The sequence below is a fragment of the Mastomys coucha genome, unplaced genomic scaffold (genome assembly GCF_008632895.1).
Source record: "Mastomys coucha isolate ucsf_1 unplaced genomic scaffold, UCSF_Mcou_1 pScaffold6, whole genome shotgun sequence".
Lineage (NCBI taxonomy): Eukaryota > Metazoa > Chordata > Mammalia > Rodentia > Muridae > Mastomys > Mastomys coucha.
In genome coordinates this window covers 51,482,359-51,489,061 of record NW_022196912.1, presented here as the reverse complement: position 1 = coordinate 51,489,061, position 6,703 = coordinate 51,482,359, and the positions used below count along the sequence as shown (strand labels likewise).

The 6,703-nt window shown below is 39.1% G+C and overlaps 1 long non-coding RNA gene across 1 annotated transcript; it reads right to left on the bottom strand.

Annotated features, from left to right (window-relative positions):
• Positions 1–3,073: 3,073 nt before the first annotated feature.
• Positions 3,074–5,769, bottom strand: LOC116080145. Its single transcript, XR_004114326.1, has 2 exons — positions 5,555–5,769; positions 3,074–3,274 (listed from the first exon to the last, which is right to left on the bottom strand). It is a non-coding gene; the product is annotated as an uncharacterized LOC116080145 (long non-coding RNA).
• Between the last annotated feature and the right edge of the window lie 934 nt (positions 5,770–6,703).

Here is a 6,703-nt window from a genome sequence, read left to right as displayed (position 1 = left end):
AGTCTTGGTTTCTGTTGGTAGGATTCTTGCGTTTGCCTTTCTCCATCTCTTGATTTTTGGTGATAGATCTTCTTAGTGACTTTGACCAGAGCTTGTCCTGTCCCTGCCACCTGGCGGCTCCCCTGTGACTAGTGGGGCCTGTGCCTCCCTCTTGTCTGCTCCTGGCTTAGGAACTCACTGGAGAGAAGATGGCAGCTCTCACTGGAGACTCTGGGTCAAAGAGGTCCCTGGAGGCAGACCCGCCTCGTGCAAGGGAGGGGCAGCTAAGGTCACTGATCCACCTCTGCCACTTGGAAGCTGAGAGTATCCTGTCCCTGCCGCCCGGCGGCTCCCCTGCGACTCTTGGGGTCTGTGCCTCCCTGCTAGCTGCTCCTGGCTTAGGAACTCACCACAGAGAAGATGGCCGTGTATATTTTCATATTCATGTGTGTGTGTAATTTGTATTGTGTGATTTTTTAGAACTATAAATTTATAAAAATAGTTTCCATATATGTAATTAATACTACAAAATCATGTTATAGCATATTTTAGTTTTAATTTAATTTTTATTTTTATTTAACAATTTTTAAAGGAAATTATTCATTTATTTGCTTGTGTGTGTGTGTGTGTGTGTGTGTGTGTGTGTGTGTGTTTATGGGCATATACATGGCTCCTACCATGACCATGATAGAAGACAAAGACAACTTGTGGGTCCATCTCCCTCTCTACCACATGGGTCCCAGGAATAAAACTCAAAGCTTTGCAAAACACACCTTTACCTCCTGAGACATCTTGCCAGCCCTGCTCACCTTTTTGACACAGGGTATTGTTATGTAGTTCAGACTGGTCTTGAATTTACGATTTTCTTGCCTCTATATCCCAAGTGCTGGCATTAGGACAGGGACTACTATATGTGCCTGAAAAGATAGAGATGTTTTTAAAATGAGAAAATGACTAGAAAATACTCTAGATAAAAAATAATCAGAGAATATAATAAAAAGAGTGTAAGACACACAAAATTCCAGCTAATGATTGTTTACTTGTTGATGCATGATGTTGTCCACACTCTTCCTGTTATGCGCCTAGCTCGTCAGTTATATTTCTGCACCAACACCATCCAGTCTGTATGGAACTCTACTTTGTTGGTACATATGGTTCAATTTCAAAGATACCATAATGTTAAGATTTTTTTTCCTTAACCACCAACACTTCAATGGACAAGCTAAGGGTTTAACACCTAAATATTCCTTGTCATTTTCTTAGGACAAATTCTGGAAAAGACAGTTATTGAGGCCATGGGTCAGCATGTTTTTATGCCCTTGTATACATTCAGGTTTTTGCAAGAATTTCAAATTATAGATAGGATACTTACTTTCTTCTAAAACTAAATATTGTTCTTATAATAGTTCTAAGCTATGTAGAAGAATTATTTTGAAATATAGCAAAAGTATTGTTACTAATTTTAATCGATTTTAATAAGTAATTAATTTTAATTTTATAATCTTTATAATTCTAGTAATGTGAAGGATACTAGTGGATTTCATCTTTTTACAAACATTACTTTTAAATAAGTGTATTTGCATGTGTGTCTTTGTTGGTGCATTAGGTCTGTGAGTGCAGATGCCAGCAGAAGTCAGGAAAGGGTATTAGATTCCCTGGAGCTGGAGTTTCAGGCAGTTTGAGCTCTCCAGTGTGCTTGCTAGAAAGTGAACTTGGTTCTTCTGGAAGAGTAGCAAGCATTCTTAACTACTGAGCTATCTCTCTGGCCTCAGTTTATTGTATTTTATAAAGCACATAGACACATATTAGCACATCTCAAATCCTTATATTGTTTATAAATATTACCTTGAAAAATTTTCCATTTTGGGGGGCGATTATGAACATTGCTGTTTCACAGCATTCTGACTTAGGTGAATTCAGAGGAGAGAGTACCATTGCAATATAAAGAATTTAAACAAGCATGTAATGGTTTGTATTCTTATGTAGATTAAAAAGTTAAATTGACCTCTTTTTTTTAGTTTTATTATTCTCAAATTATAGACATATTTCTAGTAAATCTATATATTATAGAACTTGGAAATCTTATAATGTTTAAAATGGTTTCAAAATTAAAATAAAATATAAAAAAATAATGGTTCCTAATTAAGTCTTTGATCCCAACCATAGATTCTTCTAGACCTCCATCCTGCACTGGCTAACTGACCAGTTTCTGAAGCCTTATGTCCACCCCTGTAATGCACCGAGTTTGCTCTTTGCTGATGAAGTTATGGCTAGATCCTCCTCATTCTGTCTTCTTTTTGATATCACTCATGTACAGAAGACGCTCACTGCAGCATAGGTGGTAATAATGATCTCACTGGCCTCCCATCAACCTTTAGAAGATGGCTCCCCTTCCTCTCTGAAACTGGTGACAACCAAGTGACATGTTTTGGTCCACAACGTGTGCCATCAGCTACTTGACACTGCAAGCTGGAAGTCTTTAAAGGCTGCTACATAATTAGTCATGTGATCTTACCTTACACATCATGTTTGGTGATACTAAACTGGGAAGCTCTTCCCATCCTGAATCACTGAGGGGATACATGTAACAGCCCTGCACTGAACCAAATTGCATTAGTGAATAACTATAGCATTCTGACTTTGGGTTTACTTGTTAGCATATACAGTCTAACCTGCTGAATAGCACACAGCTTTCTTGTCCTTTCAGACAAACCCAAGAGTTTTCTTATTTTATTTTCTTCTTACGCAAAAGCAGCTTCTTATTTAATTAACCCTCAGAGGCCCCAGGGACAAAACCAACCATCAACTAAAGAGTACATACACATGGTGGGACTTATGGCTCCAGCAGCATGTGTATAGCAGAGGATGACCTAGTTGGTCATTGATAGGAGAAGAGGCCCTTGATCCTGTGAAGGTTGTATGCCCCAGTGTAGGGAATGCCAGGGCCAGGAATCAGGAGAGAGTGGGTTGGTGAGCAGGGAGAGGGGGGGAGGAAACAGGTTTTTTTTTTTTCCCCCAGAGGGGAAACCAGGAAAGGAGATATCATTTGAAATGTAAATAAAGAAAATATCTAATAAAAAAGAAAGAGCTGCCCTTCTCAATAAAGTGGTGTGAGAGCTTTATTTATTGTCTTCATTGTGATGTCTCCAGAACCTGTAACTCTAGCTGGTACATTAAAAAACCTTCTGGGATGCATGCTGAACAAGTGAAATGAACAGATACAGTATGTAAGTGTGTAGAATCTCCTCCAGGACAACTTGATCTTGCCAAGATTCCAGGATAGTCTTTGGCATGTCTAAAAAAGAAGAAATGTTTAGTTAGGTTCCAGTGGTTCAAAATGGTGACCCTTGCTCACTTGCAAGATATCTCATTCTTGCATTTTTCTTTCCACCTTGCTTCATAAACAATACTCTGTGTGGAAGGAAAATAATTATAACTCGATCTTTTATATTCTATGACTATATAGACTCTAAAAGTGTCCTCTTTATGAAAAGCAGCTTAGCAATGCCTCAAGGAATTCTAGAGGATATAAAATGCCAATGTCTTATGTATTGATCTAGGGAGCACACACTTCCATTTTGACCTGTGACTATCCTTTTGTTGTAATGCTGCCTTATGGTATGCTAATATGTATCAGTTATGAAGATGTTTTAAGTTGATGATTTCTCAAAAGACTTCAAACAAGTGAAGAAACACATTTGTTTTTTGGATTGTGGTCACCAGTGCTTCCCAATAGAGGGAAACCGAGTCATTCCCTAGGCCCTCATTTGAGAGGCTCAGTCCTTTAGCTATATGATAACTTTCATTATTTAATCTTGCATACAAATTTAGGGTAAATACTCGCAGCTGTGTCCCTGGGTGCCTTCTCTTGACCAGAAATAAAATAGCACATATGGTGGCATACATGTTTACAGAACTCATTTGGCTTTGATGTCATTTAATGTCTTTTTAATTTCCAGCAAAATGGAATAGGGGAGCTATTCTGACATCGTTCTGCAGTGGTCATTGCTTTTTTGACAACCTGAGACACTTCAGCATGAATCTGGAGGACTTGATGGTTCCTTTCTCTGGCTTTAGCAACACAGGGCATTGTAGTTTACTATAACTCATATGTTACAGAAAGAAAAATACCTTGTCTGTTTTGTGTTTTAGTTTTTTATGTAATTCTGAAAATCCTTATCTTAAACAACCTCTTCCAGCTTTTCTCAGTCAAATCTTATGGCTTCCTCACCCCCTTTACCTGTGTTGTACTTTTACATGACTTTTCTATAATATGTTGGGTAGAGAAAGGACCCAAGGAGCTGAAGGGTTTTCAGCCCCTTAGGAGGAACAACAATATGAACTAACTAGTACCCTCAGAGCTCCCAGGGACTAAAACTCCAACCAAAGAGTACACATGGTGGGACTGATTGCTCCAGCAGCATATGTAATAGCAGAGGATGGCCAATCTGGTCATCAATGGGAGGAGAGGACCTTGGCCCTGTGAAGGTTCTATGCCCCAGTGTAGGGGAATACCAGGCTAGTAAGCAGGAGGGTGTGGGATGGTGTGCAGGGGGGAGGGGAGGGAACGGGATTGTTGTAGTTTTTGTTTTGTTTTATTTTATTTTCTTATTTTATTTTATTTATTTTTTGGAGGGGAACCTGGGAAAGGAGATATTGTAAATAAGAAAACATCTAAAAAATACAATAAAATAAAAAAACCTCCTGAAAAAAAATATGTTGTATATCCAGAGTTTCCATGTCTGTTGGGCTGCTAAACAGAAATTGGGAAGAAATAGAGCTTAGAACATGGCTTATTTTCCCATCTTTAATGGACTTTGGCATCTGAAATACTTCAACTATTTTACAGATCACCATGTGTTCAACAGAGCTAGACAAATTTGCAGCAATATTTTGACCTCTGTTTTCATTTCGCTGGAAGGAATCTAAAGAAAGCCTGGTAGTGTGTCTGGTTAGCAAAGATGTATCCTCAAAGCACCTTTTGATAGAAAATAAAATAACTGTACATAATGTTTCCCCTTGACTGTAAAATTAGGCAAGCTCAGTATAGAAAAATTTAGAAAGTGCAGAGAGCATAAGGAAGAAAATATGAAATCATGTATAACCTCCAGAGATACAATTAATGTCTCAGTGTTTTTATCTTTATTTCACATGCATTAACTGGTTTTCAAAAATATGATTTTAGCATTGCTGTGATAAAATGCTATTAAATACTCCTGAAGCTTGAATATTTAGGTATCAAATGACTATTATTACATCATTTTCCAATGAGAAGGACAGATACTTTGATATCAACCTTTCACCCCTGGTCAGTCTCTTTCAGAAGGGTAGATTTTCTTTTCTTCACTTTAAAATATTTTTATGAATTCTTAGAGAATTGCATAAATGCATACAGTATACTTTGATCATATTAACCCCTCCTCCTCTCCCTAACTTCTCCCAGATCCATCTCTACTCCCCTACCCATCCTAACTTCATGTTCTCCTTTGTTTATATTTTTATAATCCACAGAGTTCATGTTGTGTTGCCCACATACATCTGCTAGAAGCCATCCACTAGAGTATGGTCAACCTACCTGGACAACATCCTTAAATGAAACTGTCTCTTCTTCCTCTAGAAGCGCTCAACAGTCCAAAGCTCACCAGACAGGAGTGTTGGCCTCATGAGCATTCTCCCCATGTTTCGACGTTGACTAACTTGGTCTTGTGCATGTTTTGTGCAAGAAGCTGCAGTTGCTGTGAGATGGTGAGTCAGAAGTGTTGTCATGTCCAGAATATGCTGCTTCACAGCAGCTCTCTTTCTCTTATAATGTTCCTTCCCCCTTTCTGTGGTGTACCCTGAGCCTTGGGGGAAGGGTATGTGATATAGATGTCCCATTTCTGGCTGAATGTTCCGCTGCCAGCCACATCACCTAGTGCTCTGCATATCATATAGCTCTGCAATGGTGGGACCCCAAATGGAGACCCTGGTGGACTACAAACCCCTGCTGGAAAACTTGCAGCAGACAGTGGGCTCCCAGCTCTCAGCTTTGGATCTTTCAACAAGCCTCAGACACAGCATTGCTCACTGCAGGCACTTACTGTCAGTCCAAACTCAGCAGCAACCCACATCCTGTCTATCTTCACATACCTGGGCATGCTTTGTTTGCTTTTCTGTATTTATGTCAAATTCTGTGACTGATAAAAAGAATTCCATCATACTTTCCCAGACTCTGTTAATCAGCCAATTAAATCATGGGATTCCTCTTTATTGCTCTACTTAAACAGGGAAGTGAAAGGGCATAAAAAACAATACTTGATTGAACTTAGGGTTCAGCCTTTAAGAGGAGAGTCTGCTGACTCTACTCCATGGCTTATTTAGTTTGGGTGCTAGTAAGTGCTAGTACTGGAATGCAGATGAACAAACAGTCTTAGGGAAGCTACTAATTTGTTCACAGTTGCATTTGTAATAAATGGGAGAGTAGAGAATCAAAGCCAAATCAACATGGCTCTCTCATAAAGATAGTGGGGCTAGGAGCTCTCAGTAGGCAGTGAGCTTGCTTAGTTGGCACGAGGACCCAAGTTCTAACCATAGAACACATAGAGGAAAAAAGCAGGCATTTGGCAGAGACAGATGGATCCTTATAGCTCACTTTACATCCAGACTAGCTACTTGGTAAGCTCTAGACCAAACAGAGACTGTCTCAAAAAAGAAACAAAATAGATGGCTTCTGAGGAATGACAGT